The sequence below is a fragment of the Otolemur garnettii genome, unplaced genomic scaffold, assembly GCF_000181295.1.
Source record: "Otolemur garnettii isolate 467f Iridium unplaced genomic scaffold, OtoGar3 scaffold00018, whole genome shotgun sequence".
In the NCBI taxonomy this organism is placed as follows: Eukaryota; Metazoa; Chordata; class Mammalia; order Primates; family Galagidae; genus Otolemur; species Otolemur garnettii.
In genome coordinates, this window is record NW_003852413.1 from 22,377,646 (window position 1) to 22,383,370 (window position 5,725).

At 54.0% G+C, this 5,725-nt stretch overlaps 1 protein-coding gene across 4 annotated transcripts in view; it reads left to right on the forward strand.

The window, feature by feature from the left end:
- Positions 1 to 768: 768 nt before the first annotated feature.
- The window catches only part of JUP (junction plakoglobin), a 27,698-nt gene continuing 22,741 nt past the window's right edge, over positions 769 to 5,725 (forward strand). The window contains exon 1 of one of the 4 annotated variants that reach the window (XM_023511107.1): positions 769 to 969. The gene's annotated coding sequence lies outside the window, so the exon portion shown is untranslated. Of the gene's footprint in view, positions 990 to 5,725 lie in introns of all 4 variants that reach the window. The other 3 variants (XM_012803178.2, XM_023511106.1, XM_023511108.1) reach the window with 3 other exon arrangements.

The window sequence follows — 5,725 nt, forward strand, 5'->3', positions numbered from 1 at the left end:
CCTAATGATTTTTCAGAACTGTCATGAGAATTAAAAAACTCATATCATTAATTTAATTTCTAACTTTGCAATCGTCCAGGTGGTTTCAGAAACCTTATTTCATGTAATCTTGACACATTCCAGTGAGATAATGTGGCTAATTTATCCAATTTGCAGATGAAGAGAAACAGGGTGAAGGGTGAAGTGACTTATCTAAGATCATAAGTAGTAGAATCCAAACTCAAGCCTTTTAATTCTAAATCCCAGGAGTACATTTGGGGGAGAGGGGTAGAAATTCCAACACAGCACAAAGCCTGTGAATTGCTATACAAATATGCTATTACTACTTTTGGGCAAGGCTGAATAAGCCCAAAGAAGCATCATGCCTGACGCTGAGTCTGCTGGCTGGCAAAGGCGTCTGTTCTTTCCCATGGTGGACCCTGACTCACCTGTTGGACAGGTAGGGGGAAGGGGAGAGTAATGAGTCTTACCTGCTCAGAGGTAGGGTGGGGCAAGACACACCTCATCCCTTCCATTGGTTCTTTCCTTAGTCTTACTAATAATCCCTGGTCCAATCAAGAGGAAGTAACTTTCTACTTGCCAATAGGTGCAGCCTTAGGCAGGGGCCTCAAGTTGGAGTCCATCCCCAGTGCCGACTGGCAGTCCCTGGGGCCAATGGCGAGCGGATAAACAGAAGCAGCGGTGGAAAGGGACTGGGCGCGAGGCTCCGCCCTTCAATGGGACAGTCAGGCTAGGCAGCCTGTGAACTCGCAGCAATGGGTGGGCGTCTCCCTCATGGGCGGAGCTTCGAAGGGGCGAAGGGCGTGGCTTGGCTGTCAGGTCCCTTCGCCTTTTGTTCGGTTACTGAGTTGCTGCCTTGGCCAGAGTCCGAAGCAGCCGCCGCCCGTGAGCGCCTAGCTCAGTTCGCTACCCGTGCCGGCTCCCACCCCGGCCCAATCCCTACCCGGCTCCGCTAGGCTCCACACGTAGGTGCGGACGAACAGGGACAGGTATCGCAGGGGAGAGGGAAGGGGTGGCGAGCGGGCCGTGAGGCGGGCTAGCTGTCTCCGGGCAGGTGAGGGCGGGTGCCAGGGAGCGACACCCTGCACTGGCGGCAGGGGGCGCGCTCGGGTCCTAGGCGCGGCGACTAAGGAAGAGGTCGTGCGGTTCCGTAGAGTGCGCCTCGGGGCTCCCGGAGCGGGAGAACTGAGAAGGGCAGGGAGCAGTCGGGGCAGGTGCCTCCGAGATCCCGCCTCTCAGGGGATCCGCGGAGCTCGCCCGACGCCGCGATCCTGATTCTCGCCCTGAGCTGGTGGGGTAGACTTTGACCTGCTCTGCCTGCGTGCCAGGGCTCACTCTGCAGTGAGGGATTTACCGTCTGGGAAACTTGCTGCCACTGGTCTCTTTGGGGCCACCCTCACCCCACCCTGCGCGTCATCCACGCTCTCCCTCCCTCCCTACTCCCCCAGGCCTGGGTGGGGCCCTATTGTTTGCGCCCAGCTTGCCCAGCTGTGGGGGCAGTGCTCACATTTTCCCAGCGACTCTGGCCTCACCTGCTGAGCAGGTGAGCGCAGGAAGTACAGACGCCGGCTCCTGGAGGCCAGTTGGTACTACCTGCGGCGCCCCTCTTGTCCCCGGTGGGTGCTGGGCTATGGCTCTTCCAGTGGATGTGGGATGGGGTGACAGTGGGGTTGTGGAGAGCCCAGCTCAGTGCCTAGCTAATGTCTGGCATCGCTGGCTCGGACTGGGGTCTGTGCGCGGGTGGAGAAATCAGGGTCACCCGGCCTAGTTTCCAGTAGCTGTGGCTTGCAGAGTGTTGGTGTAGAAACCGGACTATCCTTCTTCCCTAACCTCTTATTGTTGAAAAAACCACCCAAAACAAACTTTGCAGGAGGAAGTACTCAGGGCAGCTTTCTCTTGGGGTTTTCTTGTCTCCTTGTCCAGAACTTCCTCTAGGCTTAAGAGGGGTCTTTCTTCGTGCAAAACCCCCTCCCCCAGCCAGCCCCAGGCTGAACCTGGGCCTGTGCCTGCGTACTGACCCTGTTCTCCCTACCCCCACCTGCATCCCGTTTGCGGAGTCCCTGGGGCCTGAGGTGGGGGCCCGGGTGTGGGGGGGCAACAGGGGAAGCAGCTTCTTCCGTCTCTTCCTGCCTCCGGGGACCACCACACCCCCTCGGTGGAAGCCTGCGCGTTAGTGGCTCTCTCCCAAGCTCTGCCCCCTCCCCAGGAATGGGGGTGGGGCAGGGCTGGGCCAAACTGTGAAAGGTGGAGGGAGCGACTGTTCTAGTCTTTTTTCCCTCTACCCCAACCCCCACTTTACTTGGCCGGCTGGTACTAGAGGCTATGGGGCTGACTTGCCATCTGATTTCTGAATTATGAAGGTGCATGCTTTCTGGAGCCTTTTGCTACCCCTTTTCCTGAGAGAATTTGACAGGGAAAGTGAGACTGGAGGAAGGGTTCATGGTGGAAGGTTTCTTTAACGCTAGACTCCCTCAGCCAGAGCTGCATTAGGATCCCCACCTCCTCTGCCCCCAATTTCCTAGGAGCCCTATCCACCCCCCTCAGGCTTTCTACACTACCTTTTACAAATTGAAGTGTGGTCTTTTTGCAGGAACAGGATCCCAGCCTCCTTGGGGGACTGTGAGAGCTGAGGTCTCTCTGTCCTGAGCAAGGAAGGAAGATAGGATGGAGGCCAGGGTTGCTTGTGGGGGAAGAGTTTACCACCTCTTTCTTGGTTGTAGATGGGGGGGGGGGCAGGGGTCAGACCCACCCCTTTGGAGTGTCCTGAGTAGGGGTCAGGTTCATGCTTGGGCTAGGGGGAGGCTGAGGCAGGAACCCAGGCCCTTGGTCTGGTGGGGAGGGCTGCACCTCTGGGAAGCTATAGGGACCTGGAGATTGGGCAAAAATAACCTGTTTCCTCTCCTCTTTGAGCCCATGTGGAGGAGGGGAAGGCATTGTAATTATATTGGCTAAATGATTAGTTTAGCTAATCTGGTTTGTGGCTGTGATGAAAAGATAATACTGAGGAAGTATTGCCAGGAGGCGCCTGGTGAAACTGGCCACTGACTGGACGAGAGGAGGAGGGGGAGAAGGTAGATCTAATTAGTCATTTCTTGCTAGATCAAGCCCCAGCTTGGATGACTTGAGCCCTCCCCAATTTCCCCGGCACCCTGGCTCACCCCATTCCCTCTGGATCCTGTATTTGTGCTGCCAGGGTTGAGGCTCTGGCTCTGAAAATGCAATGTGTAGGTATCAAAATGGTCCAGCCAGGGCTGGCAGCATTTTCCTTTCCTGGAGGCCCATGGGGTGGGTACCAATTTGAGGGAGGGTTCTTCCTACTAGGAGCTTTGTAGTAAGATGGGGCAATTGACTAGTCTACAGAGGGCTATTTATTTGCTGAGACGGTATGGGGGGGGGGTTTGAAGCACAGGGATTTGGGTGTGAGCTTAGCTGGATTTGAGTCCCAGCTCTTTATGTCTCTCTTTGTCCAGGTAGCCTTGGTCAAGGCACTTCACCTCTTTGAGCCTCAGTGACCTCTTTGTCAAAATGGGAATAATAATAATACCTACCCAGTAAGTTTATGATAAACAGCAACTTGAAAAGATTTTAGACACCAAGCACTTTCATGAACTTTTCTCACTTATTCCTTATGCTTGTCTGCAGATGCAGGTATCATTATCTCTGTCTACAGAGGAGGAAATTGAAACCCAGAGAAGTTAAGTAACTTGCTTAGGGTTGCACAGCCAGACTAGAGCAGAGCCAGGACTGGCAGTTGGATCCTCTGGCTCCAAGCCCAGAGCCCATCCTGCTGCATTTCCCCCCTGAAGTTCTGGAAAGGATTTTTTTTTTTTTTTGCAATTTTGGCCGGGCTGGGCTTGAACCTCCCACCCCCACTATATGGGGCCAGCACCCTACTCCTTGAGCCACAAGCGCCGCCCTGGAAAGGATTTTGTTGCCACCCGTTTTTGAGAGCCTCTGCTTGATTGAGGAGAAGAAAAATCACAAGGGTCTGAAAAAGTACACGTGGGTGGCGAAGATGGGGGTGACTCTCGTGTCCTAGCTATCAAACTCTGAAACCTCCTAGTGGAGTGGGCTCTCCCCAAGGCGGGGGCTGTGGCAGGTGTTTGGGGGAAGTTGGGAGGGAAAGAAGACAGGAGTCAAAGCTGTGCTGCCTCTTGACTTGATGTGGGTAGAACTGTGGCTGTTCTGGGCTTGTCCTTAAATAGGAAGTGGGAGTTGCCTACTTTGCTGGGGGCTGGGGGAATGGAGCTGTGAATGGAGAGAAATGAGAGTCAGATTTAGGCCATGCTAGTGTCCTGACGGATTATACCAGTCAGTGCTACCAGGCTGCTTTTGGCTGGGAACTGGCTGTCCCATGCTTTGGAGCCCAGGAGACCTAGGTAGGCTGCTTGTGGGAAGAGCCTTTCTGGTGACTGGGTGGGGGTCATCCTTTGCCCTTAAGGGAAAAGCTGGTGTCTGATTGTCCTCACAGACCTGCTTGGCTCTGGCATCTCTGGCAACTGAGCACCTGAATGGGCCTTGAAATGGGGTCCGGGGAAGGGCTTCTGTATATGTGATGGTGTAGCCTGCTCACCACTAGGCTTCCACATCCCTTGAGGGCAGGTGGGGACCCAGGCGTGGGGATTATTGATCCTGGACAAGGCCTAGGAGACTTGAGGTTAAGAGTAGGAAAGAGAATGAACTCAGCTCCAGCTTAGTGCTACAAAGAGGGGCATGGGCTTACAGTTTCTGTAACCCCCGAGGACATGGGAGCTATTGAGACCCAAGTTCTTATAGAAAGAATAAAGGCTAGACAGGGGAAAGACTTCTTGTCTGAGATGAGCTCTTGAGATGAAGAAGAATAAGAGGGAGGGGCAGGAGCCCAGGATCCAGGGCAGGCCGGAATCACTAACTTTTGAGGTGAATCTGAGGCTTACTGGGGTCCCTAGGGAGACTTTATTTTGGTCTTTTGGGAGAAGAGTAACATGACAGTGGGAGAGACAGACATCCTTGAGCACGCTGGCCCAGTGACCCCTGTGAAGAGGAAAGGTGTTATGGTTCAGCAGGTATCAGGGCTTGAGTTTTTGTTTTTTTGAGACAGTCTTACTATGTTGCCCTCACGGTAGAGTGCCGTGGTGTCACAGCTCATAGCGACTTCCAACTTTTGGGCTTAAGTGATTCTCTTGCCTCAGCCTCCCAAGTAGCTGGGACTACTGTGCCCACCACAGTGCCTGGCTATTTTTTGTTGCAGTTGTCATTGTTTGGCTGGCTCGGTCTGGATTCAAACCCGCTAGCCTGGGTGTATGTGGCTGACGCCCTACCCACTGAGGTATGGGTACCACCCAGGGCTTGAGTTCTTGTAGTGACATCCTGAGGCCTCTCTTGGGACATGGTTGAATCTCATGGAGGTCTGGGGACATGGACTGCCCCATTTTTCGGCCAATTCCTTGGCAAGGCCTTGCTTGGCCTCCTGGCATCTTGGCCATTTGAGGCCTTCAGGACAGGCAGCTCAGCTTTCTGTCAGTGCCTGGCAATGAATAAGCTGCTTATCTCTGGGTAACTTCTCATTCTCCCTTGATTGGACAATCATTGTAAAACAAACAAACAAAAACTGGAAAGGCAGTGCCAGTAGCTCAGTGGATAGGGCACTGGCCACATGCACCCGGGCTGGTGGGTTTGAACATGTCCTGGGGCCAGCTAAACAATGACAATTGCAACAACAGAAATAGCCTGGTGTTGTGGCAGG